Source organism: Pogoniulus pusillus, chromosome Z, assembly GCF_015220805.1.
Source record: "Pogoniulus pusillus isolate bPogPus1 chromosome Z, bPogPus1.pri, whole genome shotgun sequence".
In the NCBI taxonomy this organism is placed as follows: domain Eukaryota; kingdom Metazoa; phylum Chordata; class Aves; order Piciformes; family Lybiidae; genus Pogoniulus; species Pogoniulus pusillus.
In genome coordinates this window covers 36,099,501-36,119,168 of record NC_087309.1, presented here as the reverse complement: position 1 = coordinate 36,119,168, position 19,668 = coordinate 36,099,501, and the positions used below count along the sequence as shown (strand labels likewise).

General features: G+C 38.8%; 1 long non-coding RNA gene across 11 annotated transcripts in view; it reads left to right on the top strand.

Moving 5' to 3' along the window:
• Positions 1-19,668, top strand: part of LOC135173436 (uncharacterized) — a 212,312-nt gene that overhangs the window by 22,751 nt on the left and 169,893 nt on the right. The gene's annotated exons all lie outside the window — the stretch shown is intronic.

Sequence of the window (19,668 nt, the reverse complement as noted above, 5' to 3'; positions counted from 1 at the left end):
TCGCGGTGAAATCGAGAAGAGTTTAATGGCGAAAGGGACCACTTTTCTTTGAACTTCACCTAAGCATCTTCCCAGAGGCACAATGGAGTGTGATAACCTGCTAGAAACAGCGGCAGATTAAAATAAGATCAGATATAAGGGAAGGGGGAGCCCGTCGGTCTCAGTCACACGCGAATCTAACGTTCTGAGCGCGGGTTTTCAGTTTTCTGTACTTTCTTCTCTATTTCTTTCACTTTGCAATGGGACTGCTGATACCAAACGTTGTTTTGGAGGCATGCAGTGGGAACATTAACCCTCATGCCACACACCGGGACGGCAGAGGGTTCCCTCAATGTTAAACAAAGAATTTGGCCTCAAAAGTAACCCCATGCCCCACCGAGGTCCAAGAATATCTGCACCACAGCTTGGATCGGAGGGTTTTATCTTGCTGGCAGTACCGGCCAGGCTGCTTTGGGGTGGTGGTTTTTTTTTTTTTTTTTTTTTTTTTTTTTTTTTTTTTTTTTTTTGGGTTTGGGTGTTTTTGTTGTTGTTGTGGTGGATTTTATTTTTTTTTTAATCCTCGCGTTTTGGTTGCGTTACACGTGCCAAAAGGTTTACTGTCGCAGTGACGGGCTAGGAGACCTTGGTTTATTTACATCTGACACCGTGTTTGTGCCACCAAGCTGTTACTGCAGCGTGCCCGCACGCCTCCTATTGACTGCCCGTCCAGGGGTGCTATTTACCTACAGCCACTGTCTGACAAAATTAACATTTACATGACAAAGTACGCGGGTTCCTTTCTCAAAGAGCATCAATTAAGGCAATAAGCTGTTTTCTGGAGGAACTCATTGTTTACTTAGGCGCTGAATAGGGTCAATTTACTTAAGCTGTTGCTTGCGTCCTCGGTCTTTGATGTAAACTTGTGAGGGAAAACACCCGAGAAAAACATCAGCATTACAATGGCATGTTTGCCACTGTCGTGCTAAATTGTTTTGTAATTTATTAATGTGATGTGACTACCAATCAATAAAATACGTTTGGCCATCGTTACTATTATTACGGATACTCACTGCTTTAGAGGAAAAGCGCCCCATTTCTACCCCGTTTCGTCCTGCACATCTTCTGACGTGGGAAAAAAAGTGTAGAAACGTGGCAGCGAAGCTCTTGGAGTTTATTTTTCGAGGGGCTCAGGCAGTACGTAAAGTTTCCTGGGGTTATCTGACTGTTTAGGTGCTGTTGCCTTAAAACGTGTAGGTTAAAAAAAGAGAGAGAAAAGAATTATCAAACTATATGCATCTTTATGTAACAGGACAAAAGCAAAAGTGTAAATATTAGTGGGGTAGCTCAAAGCAAAAGTGCAAATATTAGTGGGGTAGCTCTTGCAAGAGTAGTTTTAGGACTGGAAGAGGCTAGATCGAGTTTATTTAGCATGCCAGCGCATTTGTAAAGCAGTTGGAGTGAAGTTGCAGGTTGCGTGAGCATGCATGTTAACTAGAAGGGACTCGAGCTTATCTTTGTGAAAAGGGAGCAGCAGATTGCTGTGCAAGGCCAATGTTAAAAAGGCAGCTGAATTTAACACCATCTGGAAGAAAAGATCCCTTCACGACTTTCTCACACCGTCAGACAAAACCAGTGTCTCTTGTTCTGAGCCCTTGTCTATGCGACCATACAATAACGAGTCATTATACTTTTGCTGAGAGAAAATTTGAGACCACAATATGGGTAACCAGTGAATGACCAAGTTTCATTGTGCCCTCTTAAGTCGATTGAAATCTACGTCTAGAGCTATGAATGGCAGCATTGTTTTCCTCACCGGGGCTGTACTAAATGTCAGCACAGTGCAAAGAAAAACTTGAAGTCTGCAAATAACTTACCAGATCTCAATTATAATATTTTCCCACACTAGAACTAATATCATTGCTAGGGTCCACAATGCACAAAATACAAAAAGAAGCCGAGAGGGGAAAAAAAAAAGTTAATGTACAAATTGTTTTAGCCAAATAAACATTTTAATTTTCTTATGGGAACTGAAGTTCAGCAGGTAGAGCTGGCTAATCGTTTCCTAAGAAGTTCAAGTCACCAGACTGGGTTTTATGTATTTAAGAAAACAAACTATGTGAACAAACTCATATTCAGCAACTACTGTAGCCCTCCAAGCCCGGGATTGGTAAAATGTTAACGAGTGTGCTCCACAGAACAGGGGCCGCTTCTTCTGAGACTAGAAGGTTTCTTCTTCAGTGTTTAGCATAAATAAGGCTGAATCTGATAAACATAACAGTGGGAATTTTATTTCTCCAGTTGCTGAAGAACATCTATCAGAGCACCTCATTGTAGACCCAGGTACCAGAAGAAAATCTTTCAGTTTTCTCAGTTTTTGCCATTATTATTTCCACTGATTCCCCCACCCCTTCTACCCCCACCATTTGATAGTGATTTCCATGATGAGTGATATGGAAAATTTCAAAGACCTCTGTTTACCATCTGTGCACAGTGCGGGCTAAGAAGTTATCCAAAAGACACTGCAACGAGTTAGTTGAATGTGCACCACTAGAATTTCTGGTTTTAATCTATGTGATCAAGATTCTGTCATAAAGCACTGTATAGTTCCTGTTATAAACCCACATAACATTGAGCACTTGTCCTTGTGCTGAATAACACAATCCTCCAGCCTCTCCACCTTCTGCCTCTCCCAGCAGGGCCATCACCTGTAGCACTGGGCATTGGGGATACTGCTTTGTGGTTTGAGCAGAGGATTCATGTTGTGGTTGGGCAGTCATTGGTCCTGCAGAAATGGTCTTTTCTGACTTTCTCATGCCCAGTGGTGAGGGAGGGGCAGCTGGGGCCACGTGGGCTCAGAGCAGAGGCAAAGCAGCAGAAGCAGGTGCTAAAATCCTGTCTGTAGATGTGGACTGCATCTGTACAGTGGCCCTGCCCACTGTACAAAACCTTGCAGCTGGGGGAATGCTGCCTTCACTTTTCCAGAAAGGGCTGCTTGTATGAATGGACATAGTCACCAGGGCATCTCCCTCTCCTCTAAAGTCACCATTAATATGCATTAGCATGTTAGTCCTGTTTCGCTACTCCTGATTCATTACTCCTGTTTCAACTAAAACAGATGTTGGGAAATATTCCACTTTGTGGAGAACTCGCGAGCATACTGTCTGCTAGGGCAGGTCCCTTTTTGCCTAAATTAGAAGTTGTTTTCTGATTTCTGTTGGCTACCTCCAGAAATGAGAGCAGCTGGGTGTGTATTTGTCCCACATATGATGAAAAAAGATCAGTTAGATTTTTAAAGTGAACATCATGCCATAGATTATTGATCCTGGGGTGAGCCCATTAATTACCCTTTACCTTCCTCATAGTTTTCATTCACACAGAATCACACAAAAATCCCAGCATGGTAGGAAGGGACCTGTGGAGATCATCTAGTCCAACCTCCCTTCCAGAGCAAGTTTATCTAGAGCAGGTTGCACAGGACAACATCCAGGTAGGTTTTGAATAATCTCAGAGATGGAGGCTCCACAGCTTTTCTGGACAGCCCATTCCAGTGCACTATCACCCTCAAAGAAGAGAAGTTTGCTGTCCTGCTTAGATGAAACTTTCTATGTTCAAGTTTGCGCCTGTTACCTCACGCAACAATTTTATTATAGAAGAAAGAGACTATTAAACTCTGACAACTAAAGTTCCTAACTGCATGAGTTGAAAATTAGGGCACTTTAAATGGGTATTCTGAGAGGTAGGGAGGAGACAGCAGCCTTTCCCTTTTGCTTTGTCCATCAACAATAGCATGTTTTGGTCTTCCTGAAGGTCTCACTTGTGTAGAACTGTAAACATACATGCATATACATTATGTGCATACATTTGGTGTAAAGCTTGTGTGGACAAAGTTTTTCACTCAGAGGGTAGCAGTGCACTGCAGAGGGGCTGTGGAGTTCCTGCCTTTGCAGGCCTTACAAACCTTCCTGGACATGCTTGTGTCATTTACTTCAGGTGATCCTGCCCTAGCAGAGGAATTGGACTAGATGATCTTTAAAGGCTGCTTTCAACCCCTGTAATTCCGTGATCACTTGCCCTGAACCAAATCTGACAGTGCTTGTCCTGTAAGTTCTACAGCAGGCTCACAGCTGCTCTCTCCAGTAGAGTTTGGACAAGAAGCAGACCAAATCAATAATTATCATTAGCCTCCATGAATTTGGGTCTCGTCCATTACCTGACAGCAAAAAAAATGTGAAAAAAGTTGCAGCCTGTTTTGCCAAGGAGGTGGTGTTTCCCCCAGGTATTGACCATGGTGGACTGGCTCGGAGGGGTGAGGGTAAAGTCATTTTCCCTGATGTTTGCCGCAGGACACAGGCTATGCTTTGGCCCTGCAACACGGAGATTAAATGGGGAGGCTGGGATAGGTCTCAGGCCTCTCCTCTGCCTTACAACACGCACGGCCCTCCACAGCAAACTCATCCCAGGACCCGCCTCGCCCAGCTCCATTCGCAAGCCTTAACGTGCTGCCAGCAGCCACCCAAACCCAGCCCGACACCGCCGAGATGGCGGCCACTGGCCGCGGGGGCTGCCGGGACCCAGCCATTTGGGCGGCACCACCAAAGTCCCGTCCGCGCAGGAGCGGCCGCAGCGCTGATTGCTGTTTCCAGGGAGACCGGCGGCGGCGGCGGGCAAGTGGGTGAGGCGGTTCGGGGTCTCGGCAGCGCTGCCCACGGGTAACGCGGCCCGTGACCAGCCCCGGCTCATCGCCCGCCTACCGCCGAACCGCGGCTGTTAATCGTTGTTAACCGTTATAGCTAATTAGGGCTGCCCGCCATATGAAGAGCCAGCCCACTCCCTCCATCCCCCCTCGGCTCTCTCAGTTCTCAAGTAATTGAGTTATTATCGGTGCTGCTCTGCTGAGTGGGGAGGCTTCCAAAAAGGAAAAACAAGCAGATAAACGCCCTCCTCCCCTCTCCCCTCCCCCCCAGGCAACAACAACAAATCGAGACAACAAAACAAAACCGAAAGAGGTAGAAAAAAAAATCTGGATCCTTAAGGGGCTGGATGTCAGGAGGAAGTTCTTCGCAAAGAGAGTGATTTGCCATTGGAATGGGCTGCCCAGGAAGGTGGTGGAGTTGCCGTCCCTGGAGGTGTTAAAAAAAAGCCTGGATGAGGCACTTAGTGCCGTGGTCTAGCTGATTGGGCAGGACTGGCTTACAGGTTGCACTGGGTCTCTCGATGACCCTGGAGGTCTCTTCCAACCTGGTTGATTACGATTCTGTGATCATACACGGACATTTAAACTTGTAAGTTGCATCTCGGACTGACTGATACGGTGACAGCCCTGTGCCACTCCCTGTGTTGTCACGGTGCTGCTGGCAGACACTGCACCTGGGCCATAGAAAAGCCATTTGGATGGTCCTGCCATCTTTTTTTTTTTTTTTTTTTTTTTTTTTTTTTTTTTTGGTGGGTGTGTGTTAACTAATTTCCTGTTGAGATGGGACAGCATCTTGTAAGAAACAGTCAGCCCTATGTTAGTGTTGTAAGAAAAGGCCCATTTTTGGACTTTGTTAGGGATTTGAGTGCTTTGGTCACAAGTGTGGATGCTTCTAGCACCTTGTAAGTGAAGGAGTAATGTTTTGGAAAGGACTCTAGTGCCTCAGACATTTGACATGCTTTTCATTTTTATATGTGTAACCACTTGCCTTTAGAATTTTTGTGCCTGGGCTACACCATAAGACCATCTTTCTCAAGTATTTTGGACTAAAATGGTAAACACAGCCATATTTTATGTAGGAACAATCATGGAATGCGTAGAGTTTAAGCACAAGTGATGTTGCTCCTGCAGATGTAGATGCTTTCTTGCCACCTTTTCCTGTTCTTTCCACTGTTACTGAAATCTGTACATGTCATGCTGGAAAAAAATGGTGAACAGACATTTGCTTCTAAACATTAATGCCTTAAATATCTATACTGAAGATGTGGTAAGAGCACAGATCTCCTTAGTTTTCTTAATAATTTGTGTACTGTTATGGCTTTGATGACACTGAAAGCCACATGGCTGTGAGTAAAGTTGCAGCAGTGAGCAGAATCAACAGACCCATGTGACAAAGAAAGTAAGGAAATTGCCAATCTGTAAGATATTGTGATAAGGAACCACCTTCTGCTTAGCCTTTTGACCTCCAGCTTGTTCATCAGCATGGAGAAAGAAGAAGCTGGGTCAAAATGAAAATCATAAATCAATGACTATGGGAAACAAGTCAGTAATTTGTCTTCTTTAGAGTCCAAGAAGAGTTTGTTGGGGAAAATTAACATCCTGTGTTTTGGGTCAAAGCTTCTTCAGACTATCTTTGGACTCATATAGGACAAGCATTTCAGTCTTTGTTAAAGGATCTGTATGGTCTAAGTTGGATCATTCTGATTCCAGAATAAACTCTGTGCCAATGAAAAGGGGCATATAACTGTTATTTTAAAGTATGATTTAAAAGAAAATCAAGGAGATCTCTTTTCAAGTAAATTACATTTATTCTGTTAATGACACCAGTTCTCTGAAAGGGACATTAACATAAAAAAACACATAATTCTCATTGTCATGTAGAATACTATCATTAGGAAACAAGTGTTTGGGATATTATAAAATAATATAATTATCATGAGAATAACTGTGATAGTTTGATGTAATTGGACTCTAACACAAAACAACCTTCTATGAGAAGGCTAGAGTCAGTAACTGAAAATCAGCACAGTAAGGATGGGATTGTGCATACGCAGTTTCTTCCTACCTGTCTCTCTCAGCAGCAGTTGTGGTACACAGAAATATGTAAAATTAGTCCTCTTTTGTGTAAAGTATGAATTATTGTTTCTAGGCGTTCTCTGTCGTAGAAAGCATTTGCTGTTGTAGCATCTACAGAACTAGGTGTAGGTACACAGAAAAGTATAACCTAGGCTTGGTATGGTCTGAAACAGAGCCAAAGCTTATTCTCCACTTATTTTTCTGTATTAAAATATTGTTTCAAACAAACCCATTAAAACATCCACCTCTGTGGCTGTAATTGCTATAAGCATATATGATATAGGTTACACTTCAGCTGGGTACTGAGGATTTCATGGGGCACCAATATGTTTTCAGTGGACATAAATATATTGGTGGCAAGTATACAAATATTAATTTTATGTCTTCCTCTAAATTCCTGTAATTCTCAAAAGGCATAAATTGGATTCTTATCACAAAAACATAGATCCTGTCTTTATATTAGAAGTGTATCCATGGACACAACTGATATCTGCAAACTTGCAAGCATCTTTGTGTCTGTGCATACTACTATGTGTGCAGAAAACCTGTGATCTGCGTGTGAATCATCACAAAGTGAGTTGTCTTTGCTCCATCATATCTGTAAGCCCTACCTCACTTGCCTCAAAACCAGTTCATAGGCTGAGGGAAGATCTATAATGTGACACTGTCACTAGGAATAAGTCATCTCTATCATCGGTTTGTCTACATTGGCAAGATGGAATAGTTGCATTTCTTCCCTGTATTGTGCTTTACCACTGATGACCAGTGTGATAGTATCATATAACTACACAAAGTCAAATAACCAATTCATGACATTGTAATAAAATCCATGTTTCCTCTGGTTAACTGAAGAAGACTCCAGGATTTTATAGTAAATGCTATTTTTCCCATGCTAGTAGTACAATATTTTAGTTCCTAGAAGATGGTCTGATTCTTGTTCTGTGTTTAATTTTTTAATTTTTTCTTAGAATAAAACTGAAAAGAGGAAATGTTTAGGTACCCTCATTCAAAAATGTTTCATCAAATGTAGCTATTTTAGATATTATACCATCTTGCACATCACTATGTTATTAACTTATTTTAATGCCCATAGTCATTATGCACATTCCTGGGTGTCCCTCTGATATCTCTCCAGTCCACTGGATTTTGAAGTATGATTATGTAAATTTTTCACTGATAAATAAATTACTATAATTGTAGTTGAAATACCACTCAAATTCTTAAGACCATTGCACCTAAATAATATATTATGCATTACTTAATTATTTATCATGACTAATTAAAAATAACTGTAGGGCAAAGCATGCATTTATTTTTAAATAGCATTTTCCCCCACCAGATATAAAATTGTTCCAGATGTCAAAAAGAAAAAAAAGAGAGAGGGAGAACAAAGTTTCTGTCATTAAATGTAAGGCTTTTGTTCAGATTAATAATATTGCAACAGTGACTCCATTATTACTGTGGTTGTGCTATCAGTTCAAAGGTATGTTGGCCAATGAATGCAATTTCTATTAGCAGCAAGACAAGAAGGGAACAGTTAAATGTGCATAACAGTAAAAGAAGATCAACATTTTTAAGCTGCATTGAGAAATTGTAAGGAGCTGGCAAGCTTTCGGTGGCTGTAGAACCAGGAAGGAAGATTAGAAGTAGATCAAGCATTGCAAAATTAGGATCTTGGGCTATGTGGATTTTTAAACCAACTGGTCAGTGCAAAATTTCAGAAGACTGGGTGAGCAGCCTGGTCATTATTAGCAGTGTATTATCCTGCTTTCAGGGGCACCAGTTACCTGCACTTGCCAAGGAACTCTATTTTCAGTTCTGTGCCAAGTCTAATTCTAGACTGGGTTGTAATAATTGTATAGAAATCATCATAGCCATCCTAAGTTCATAGCATACAAGCAATAGTTTTTCTTACTCCCTTTCAGAATGGACTTTTATGGGCCTGCTAATGAAGTTCAGGGGATTGATTGTAGAGAACCTGCAAGGGTATACTGACTGTACCATATACAGTAAGCCCTATTTGGTGCATGAGCATTTAGCCATTTAATGCAAATTAAGTGAGAAAATGACTTGTATATGATTTAATATGCATCAGCGATAACTGGGAACATCCTTATGAGAAGAAAGAAATTAAAAATTAATTAGAAAACTCAAGTAGTGTCACTACATGGTTAAAGCATTATTAAAGCATATTTCAGTGTTTTGCTTACACTAGTGTTCTCATCATGGTGCCACCATTTCATGACAAAGGGCGTAGAGGAGAAAACATTCAACTTAAAATGTCTGCTGGCACACATCGCTGGATTTGTATGTCACTAAACAATGAATGAGCATAGCCTTGAATACCAACTATTTAATTAGCACTTTTGCCAGCCATGCATAGAAAATAGCTCATTTACATACGTCATGCTTAGCGATTATTCCCATAAAAAACAACCAAAATTTGTTTTGTTTTGTTTAATGTATATAGCATTCCAGCATCCCAACACAAGGCAATAAAACCATAAGTTATTATTTTTTTAAACCCTTGAAATTCAGAAATGTAATTAAAACATGTAAAGACTTTTGTATGTCTCTTGGAGGTGCATTTTAATTATTTAATTTAACCTTAAGTGCACCATAAAAAGGCTGGATTCAACTAATAATTAAGAACTTCACAGAGCAACAGAATCTCTCTAACAGTCCCCAGTTTAATTAAAGGCTATTATTACAGACCTCTTGAATATACGGTTAGATTTAATGACAAGTGATGACTTGAAAATGCTTCATTTGAAAAGATCCCACTCCTATTCTGAACACTATTGAGAGATGATACTGAAACATGTAAGTTCTCCTAGCAAAATACTCTATTTTGAACAGAAATGGGATACGCTTCTCAAATTAAATGTTCTTGTCACATTAGAAGTATACAATTTTAAAGCATTTTTCTATGAAACAGAGTATCATTGAAGGGAAAAAAAACCCAAAAGCCAGTTAATGTAAATGAAAGTCAGTCATTTGAACACATTTTGCCAATGTACAGCATGCAGACACATTCCCCTGCTGTATGCACAATAAATATGGCTATATTTAATACAAACTTTTAATTTATTAATTTAGTTTGAAACACTATTCCACATTCATCTTACAGGGAAAAAAAATCTCAGTGTGCTTAATGAGACTTTTCACAAGTGGTGTCTGTAGGAACGTAGGCCAAAATGCCAGACAACATATTTTGTATGAATGATTAGTCACGTATTGAGCCCAATCCTGTAAGACTGTTGTTTTTCAGGTAGTTACTACTTTCTTAAACTCTTAAGTGAAACAGCTCCTATAAATAAGAGTTGCTACAACAAACACAAGTTGTGACTTGGGTGTATCACACATGAAGTTAGCATTTACCATCAATGGAGACTCTATTTCTAGTTTTAAACGGAATTTTGACCTCCTCTTTCTGTGTTTTCATCCCTATGGTTTTGTTCTCTTAGGTAAACATCAATTCTGTCCTTAACTAGCCACACAGAACAGTAAAGACCACATGATATTCTTGGGTATATTTTGATGAGTTCATCTTAAAAAGAACAAAGGAATATGCAATTTAAAAATTATATTTTTTCAAAAGTACATAGCTTTTTCCCCCTCAAACTCTTAAGTAATTTCCACACATTTCAGTGATTTTAAGTATTTTAAAAATCTATTTCTGTGAACAATGAATTTATAATCTAAATGTACTTATTTACTAATGATTTCAAGAGTGCAAGTGAAACACTCAGGTTAATTTATTTGGAGATGCTATAAACACTTGTGGGAAAAGTGGAAAATTAAGACTAATAAAGACAGGTTAAAAATATTGTTTGTAAATAAATATATAGGATTTAACATGGAAGAAAAGCTAATTAATAACCATTAAAAATAATTCTAAAATTCATATAAATATTCAGTGAAAATGGGATACTAAATAAAAAGAAAATGCTCAAGAGTGATCTGAACAGCAGATTAATTGCAAAGTTAAAATATAATTAATAAGAATTAAAAAAGAACTAGCAGCAAACTATTTTATGCCAAATGTAAAAAAAAAAAATAAATCATGTTGGGACTTCATAATTTTCATGTAGCCACATTAGGCTACTTGCAAAACATTATACCATTAGAAAACAAACCTATGAGTCAAACTGATGAGACTCAGAGGAAAATAAATAAAACCTGTTAAAAGTGATAGAAACCAGGGAATGATTAAGGAGGAAAGCTTGAGAGAAGTGAGTGAGCTCACTGACAATCAAAAGCAAGTGTATGGAGGAAGCAACACTGTCAGATGAAGGCTTGCATGGTGTTGACTTGTCATTGATTCTGTGTCACGTAGTGATAGGACTAGGGGGAATGGAGAAAACTAGAAGTAGATTCAGATTGGATGTTATGAAGAAGTTCTTCACCATAAAGGTGGTGAGACACTGGAACAAGTTGCCCAGGGAGGTGGTAAGTCCCATCCCTGGAAGTTTTTAAGCCCCAATCCCTGGATTGGCTCTGAGCAACCTGATCTAATGTGAGGTGTCCCTGCCCATGGCAGGGGAGTTGGAGCTAGATGATCCTTGAGGTGCCTTCCAACCCTGACAATTCTATGATTCTCTAATGTTGACCAAAACCTGGTCAATATAACCCAAAATGGAATGTGATATTAGAGAAGTGCTGACATGATAATCTATGCAACTATGAAAAGTAGATGAGAAGAAACTGAGCACAAGAGATGGCTGTCTGAATGTCTGATAAAATATCTAGTATGGAGTTTTTCCAGATGTTCAGAGGTGGGTGATGGTATAGATTCAAAGCAAAAAAATGGTGACTCTACTGCTTGAGTTATTTAAACTCAGAACTGAGAATACTCCAGAGAGTTCACTGCAGGTTACAGTCCTGTGTACTTAAGAGGATTGACTGGATCAGCTCTTAGATCTTTTTTCATCCATAACTTTTTATCATTTGATTCCAGGTGATTCTTTTGCCCAGAGTGAAATCCTCAAATAAAATGTTCTCTACAGAAAAATCTGGAGTTCACCTGCACACTCTTTTTGAGAAACAGTTGTGATACAGACCTATTGTGTCAGTGTTTGCTGCCTGCCTACTATCACAGGAGTAATAGAAATACAAACATTGGCTTGAAATATAACCTGAAAAATAAGAAATGAAAGTGGTTGGTTTGAGATGTGTAGCCTTATGCTTAAGATCCCAAAGGTATAATTATATTAGATATAGGCACATTCTTTCCATCTATTTGACATAGATATATACTGCCTTTGCCTTTTTCACTGTTTCCTATGAGACAGTATCTGAATTATTCCTGTGAACTAGTGAAGTACAAATATATTATTTTACACATTGCATTATGGCCTATAGCAACATATCATATGTTTATAAATGCAGTGATTAAAAACGTGTTTTTTACTGTCTGTATTCTAGTCAACCTTTATTCTTCTTTAAAGGCCCTTGAAGCATCTTTTCACTGAAGCCAATGAGTGATACTTGAAATTGAGCAAGACCAAGACCTCTTTGCAAATGTCTTTAGGAAGTTGAAATCATTAAGTCTCTAATAATTATTGTCTCTGAGCAGATATTGGCAGAATACCAGGCCAAGTTAACTATAAAGGTACCTGTCCTGGTGTCATCCTTAAGTTTCAGTTTTAACATGGAATAAGAATTCAGCAACCTGGCTCTATAAAAGGAATATTGTTGTCTTGGGTTCAAATGCAAGTTCCCAGAGACTCTAATAAATTTAATAGACCCAATGACAATTTATAGAGTGCCCTCCCCTCTTCCCCCTCCTTTTCCCAAAGATAGGGATTAGATATAGGGAGAGAGAGAGGTAAGCACACCAAAATAAATCAATCTCACTCATTTTGGAAGTTAAAAAGGAAAAGTTTAACAATAACTTAGAAAAGGTATTTGAGGTAGGGAAGTTTACAAAGAATAGGGAAGGGAAAATAGCAAAATACAAAAAAGGGATGGATAGAACCCGAGCAATGTGATGGTGTCTCTGCCTCGTGGCTGCCACGTAGTGTGCTGGTATGCAGTGTGTGTGTGTGTGACGAGAGGGAGCAAACCAAGAGAGAGAGAGAAAGAGAAGCAGGAAGCCCCTCTCTTTTATACCACAGGAAGTGGGGGGAGTGGGCTAACCATCACCTGGAGTGTGGCCCACCTCTGGGGAGGGGCCAAGACCCCTAGGGTCAGGTTCAGGGTTACTCCCCCTGGAGTGTTAACCCTATACAATTGTGCAGTGTGCTAGACTCAAGTGCTTTTACAGCATGACCTGTGAGCTGATTTGATGTCTTCGAGTTCTGGATGCCTTACTGGCATGTGTCCTTGCTATGCACAGTTTAGATTTACATATATGTGCATGTATACCAAAATATATATGTATATATATATGTATATGTAGATAATTCATTCTCTCTCTCTCTCTCTCTCTCTCTCTCTCTCTCTCTCTCTATCTATATATATATGCAAACTATAGATATTATCGACTGTAAAGATATACTACATAAAGTTTGCCCCAGAGAATTTCTTGCTGTCATTGTTTGCTAAGTTAGAGAGAGAGAGAGAAAGAAGTGACCATTCGTAAATAGTAAAAAAATAAAAATCCAAAAGAAAAAGGAAAAAAAAAATCAACTATTAACCTTAACTCCCTTTGGAGAACCTTTGAAAACAATTTTTTCATTCCATTGAAAGTTGATGTGGGAAGATTGTTCACTTTTAAAGTGCCATTTTCTACCTTATTTAAAGGGGAGGTGTGTATGTGGTCAGTAATAACAACTATGAGTGGAGCGAGGCTGTGACAATGTGAAAGCTCAGTGGGGTGGAGAAGGAGGGGCAATGGAGGAGTGTGGCTTTTTAGTTAAGGGTTTGGGCATACATCAAGTAGACCTGGGCCTAATTGTGAGTCTGTAGGCTGTGTATTTTCTCATATGGTCTTGTTTGCTTCAACACTAAGTTTCAAGACCCTATCCGGATGTTAGTGTAGATTAGATGCTGCTACTTATTCACAGAGAGGATTATCAAACATTGGAATGGTCTGCCCAGGCCAGTGGTGGGGTCACCATCCCTGAGGGTGTTTAAGCAGCCTGTGGACCTGGTGCTTAGGGACATGGATTAGTAGTGATCCCTCAAAGCTGGGTTGAAGGTTGGACTGGATGATCTTTGAAGTGTCTTCCAAATAGATGTTTTCTGTAGTTCTGTGTTGGTACAGGTGTAGGCAAAGCCTTCTTTACAGCGTCTGTGCTTCACAATTCCTTCTTATTCCATGTCTCCTTGTTTCTTCCTTCTTATATCTTTTTCCATGCTTGGTGTCTTTTTCTGCTTATCAGTGCAGGGGAAGATTCTGCTATTAGAAGTAAACACAGAAAGCAAATACTTAGCTTCTGCTCTTGGGATAAGATCTTTGCTATCCTTGAGAGTAAGTCAGTGTAGGAGAAGAGCATGCTGCATTGAGGGTGTCAGTACTAGAATTCAGTGTTGTGATGGTTTGGGCTCTTACCCGCCCCCCCACACTTTTGGAATTGCCCCAGCTAACTCAGAAGGCCTCTGGGAATATAAATGAAAGCTATTTATTTTACAGCAGCAAATATACAAGCAGATATTTACAGTATATACAGTTATATACAGAAATATACAAAGGATAAACAATACAGAAGCACAACTCCCCTCCCAGAAACCTGAGTCCCCAGGAGGGGCTCTCAAACCACCCCAACACCTTCCCTGGCCCCTCTCAACCTTACCCCAGTTCCCAGGAAGAGTCGAGGTGCAGCCAAGAGGTTAAGAAGGAAGGTCAGTGGCAGTGGGGTTAAGGAGATGTGGCTAGGTCTGAAGCTCAAGGCAGAGTGAAAGACAAAATGGAGAATGTTATCAAATGTTTTCCTTCTTCTTCCCAGAACTCTCAGCGAGACTGATGAGGGAAGGAGACACAACCATGTTTACCTTTTCACAGCCTATTATCTAGTTCTTTTCACCAAAACAGTCTAGCTTGCTTCAAACTAGCACAAGCGTTTACAAATCAGGGTATGTTCTGATCTTTTGACTTTGGATGTCTCTAGTAATGGTTAACAGAATTACTTCAAAATTGCCATGATTTGTCTGTGAATTGCCATCAGAACAGGATACCGTATATTTTTTCTTCTTTAGTTTTATAATTTTTTTTCTTTCATTTCTCTCCTCCCCCCCCTCCTCCCCCCCCAAAGGATCCCTCCTTCATACATTTCTGCAGAATTTAAATAAGTGATAAGCTGAGGCTGACAGATTGAAAAGTTTGTTTTCCATAGCCAGCCTAAGAAGAAGTATCGTAGGTGATTGTAGGAGTGAAATTATCAGAAGATAACCACACAGCTATTCTTTACATTCTACCTAACTTTCTGCCAAATAATAGGAGGGAACTTGTAGGGTATATACTGAAAGAGAAACAACTGTGCGGTGATGAAGAACATCAGAAACTCTTTGGTCAACTGGAATGCAAAGCACTGCAAACCCAAGAGTAAGTTTTATTCCATAATTGAGCATCTTTGCACTTCAATTTGCAATAATAAACCAACTTTGTTAATAATTTTGCTATGAAAACTCATTCTACTATGAATTTTGTGGAAGTTATTTTTCACAGTACAGGTTAAAATTCCAGATAATATTGTATTTAATATATTGTGAATGTGGATATAAATGAATTTGTTGAAGCAAAGCTTGCAGAGTTCTGAAACTACTGCTCTAAAAGGTCTGCTAAGGACTGAAATTTAATTAGTAACTAAAGAGATATCTTTTCCTTTTTATGGAATAAATTTAACAAAATGACATGGCTTCTGTTTTTGCCAGATTGTCTCCCTTCAAGTTAGGTACAAAATATGTGCATAAATTAATAATGAGGCTTTCTGTGCAGTAATTTTTGAGGCAGGTTACAGAAGGATTTGTTACACTTTAATCAATATTTCACAAAACAAATAATATTTTTTTGAATGAAGTAAACCTGTTAAAGTAAATAATATGGATTCTGCTGTAACCAGTTAAGGTGGAATAATTTTCGTCTCTTAAAATGCCTCTGTTTAATCTTAAAATACTTAAAATATTCTATAAAATGTAATTTTCAAGTAGTAACTGAACAAAATGTAAAATTATGGAGTATCTTAAAACATAAAAAACCTTGAAATATTACAGCCTGTTGATCTTGACTTATACATCAGGATAAAAATAAGCAAATTTGCTATCATTCTTTCCAAAGGCAATTCAAGTAATACAGCATCTCTATTATAACAGATAACACAGGTATGCATATATTTATGTGTATATTTTTATGTATACAATATATATGGCAACAAAACACATCACATACCAAATTTTTCATGAATTTCTATTAAGTAATCTCAAAATATGGTACTTTTGATTGTAAGATTGACTGCTTGGATTTTTTTTTCAAGGCAGGGAAATTTCTCAATTATGTAAACATTGTCTTTCAGGAGGGCTTGAGAGAGGACCTTGCTCCACCAGAAATATATATATGTATATATAAAATTATTTTCTATGTTTTAAGAAGGCCTGAGATAATGTTTTTCTTTAATATTTATATATATACACATATATATTTTGAATTTAGAAATTGTAATATCCACGAAAAATCTCAAAAAACACGTTTTCATTGGGAAACTTACCTGCTGCTATGAGCTTGAGTTGATACTACAATTATCTATCTTTAAGCTTATTTATACAGGGATATTTAACGGGATACCTGGTGTTCAGTATAATTTCTGAGTGAAAGTGTTTAGTATGCTTTATGGTGAACATCTGGTATAATTATTTTGACAAACATCTGTCTGTTCAGACATAACCTCAAAATGTAGATAGACCAAGAGTGTGATCAGCACTGTTTAGGTGCTAGATTGGGCCTTGCTCAGAAGTGATGTATTTTACCCTTCTGAATATTGGCAACTGATTTTTTTTTTTTCCTTAGTAGCTGACAGTTAGTAGCATGATGATGTTGGAAAGAGTGAAGGTGTTGAAAACAGGGTAACTGGGAAAGAAAAGAGATTTTAATAAATTACACAAAGAACTTTTGCTTGTTTTGAGATGTCAACTGATTTCAACAACATCTTTTGAGGAAAGGCATTTTTGAATTTAGAGTTGACATATGCAATGTTTTGAGAGATTCATTGACAGAACTATAAAGAACTAAATATTCACTCTAATGGTCTTGGCATTTTGGCATAGGAGAGACAGTTGCACAACTTAGTGTAAAATAATGAAGCCACTGGGTCAATGTTCTTCAGCTTCAGGGCTGCTTAGTAGATAAGCATACACAGAAAGCAAAAATCCTGATTTGGAGTGGTGGTTGCCTGCTAATTAAACAGATAATCTTCAGTAAGTTTCAAATGAACTAATGATTATGACATCCAAATTTGTGTCACTGAGTGGCTTGTGTAATAAAAAATATTTTTTAAACTCCTCAAGACATCTTACGCCACAAGGTCTGAACATCTTCTGGACAACATCAAGAGGTATTAGATGAATATCCATTTAGAAGACAGTGCATTTTCCTCTACATACGGACTTTGTAAAAGACAAAATTATACCAAAATGTTTATCTGCATTAATACTTAGAAGGCCCATCAGTTTTTGTAAAGCCCTGACAGCACTTATTCTAGTAAATGTGATAAATAAATGAAATAAATCTACAGACCATAGATTTTCTGGAGAATTTCAGTAAATTTGTTGGAACAGGCAGAGAGAACTCTTAACCTGAAGGTTATTGTAAGTGTACCTCATTTCCAGACAGATGGGAGAAGAGTTTTGTACTTCAGATGTACAGCAGTGGTTTTCAGGAATATAAACTTGTATGATCATCCTTTCCATAAGGATCAGAACTGAAACTGGATTTCAGGACAAGGGTGACCACTTAAGTTAAATATCAAAGCAAGTGCAGAATCACCCTGACACTGGGGTCAAGCAAATGGTTCAGCAAACCTTCCTACAAAGGCTCTGTAGTTATAACTCTTACGCCAAGTTCATACAAGAGATTCAACTTCAAAACAAGAATCATGTAAGAACTTTTCTTAAGGAAAGAATCACTCATGGGCAATAAGACAACCTTATTCCTTAGTTTGACAGTTTAATGTCAGTCCCATTTTGATGTGTTCTAGTTTAATCTTTATGGGCTTATCTGGAGATTTTACATCTTTGTAAGCAAATTCTTAAATGATGTAAGGAGAAATACTTCATACATGGTTAAAATGGTTCCTTTTTCTCTCTCTCTTTTTTAAAAAAAAATTTTAAAGTCTGTATTGAAGGAAAAGGATGCAACCAACAGCTTGGGTAGATATTGAAGTTCTTCAGGCTTCTGTGTTTTGGTTGGGTGAATTTTCTTTACCCTGTAGGACTCAGCAAAGATACAATCCTGTAAAAACCTAAGTGCTTTCTAGGATATGCTTGTTTTAATTTTAATGGAAGCTGAGCCTGTTTGGCACTTTGTAGTAGACACTCAGTAGCTCAAAGGCCTTAAATTTCTTTCTCCAATGCAGGGGAAAGAACAATAAAGTAAAATCTCAAGACAGAGTCAGTGTGCCCTTGAGGAAATTTTTCTTTCTGACCCAAATCTAGCAATCAGTGAAATGCAGTATGTAGGACATCAGAAATTTCTGCCAGAACAAGCCACTTATGAAACCTAGCTATTCCTTTCTGAGCTTTAGTATCAAGGCAAATATCAAAGCAGTGGAGAAGATCAGGAAAACAGAAGAGTGGGTCTGCCAGTGGAAAAGCTGGCATAGGCTTCTACTTCCTGTAAGAAAATCTCATTCTTCTGATGGGGCACTTTGCGTAGATTAATATGAATGAGAGCTGAAAATCTGTCTGGCAGAAAAAGACCTGGGGTATTTGTCAATGGCTAGCTGAATATGAGCAAGAAGTGTTCTCAGGTGTCCAAGAAGGCCAAGAGCATTCTGACTAGCCTCAGGAATGGTGTAGCCAGCAGCAGTAGGGAAATTATTGTGCCCCTGTACTTACTGCTGGCAAGGCCACACCTAGAATGCCGTGTTCAGTTTTGGGCCCCTCACTCCAAGAAGAACATACTCTTAAGCTTTAATGTAGTGCATGTGATGTGAAAATATCTGTGCTAGTTTGAGGCTGATTGGAATATTTTAATGAGAAATTAGATCATAGGCTGTGAAAAGAAAGCAATGGTGATGTCTAATTCACTCATAGGTTTGCTGGGATGTATGAAAACAAGAAAACAAATGTAGATAAGGCAGTGTGTCTCTATCTGTCAGAGTGTGTGTTTCTCTTCTGCTTGCATCTCTGTAATCCAGCTAATCATTCTGCTTCTAACGCCCCCGCCAATCCTCCAAAATCAGCTTGCACATAAGGCAAACTTTGGGATAAGGTAGAGGAGTAAAAAGAAGGTGGAAGGGTGGTTGGGAGCCCCTCCTAGAGACTCTGATTTCTGGGAGGAATGTTGTGTTTCTGTATTACTTTTAACTTGTATGTTTCTGTATATAGCTGTGTATATTGTAAATATCTGCTTGTATATTGTGCTAAGCCATGAATATAAAGCTTCATTCCTTAACCTCCGTCTGGCTGAGTCTAGTCTGGGTGATTTCACTAGGGGGGGAGCTAACTCCCAAACCATTACAACATCTCAAAAATTTCACTTTATAAATGTTCCTTTACTTTTTACTTTTGTAAGTGAATGAAATGGCTCTGAGTGTAATTTAAATGTCAAGATTTGTGTATTATTAGATTTTGATTATTTTTGCTTGTTGATAGATTACTTGTGGATGTCTAAAGCATCTAAAGCAATGTGGATGTCTAAATTCTTGGAACACTGCTGGTAGAGCTTTGAAGCACAGAACCTAAATTTTGAGCTGTAGGGTATCTGTACACATGTTCTGGATATTTGTTATGTGTAAATCTAACCTTCCTGTTACTGAGGGATT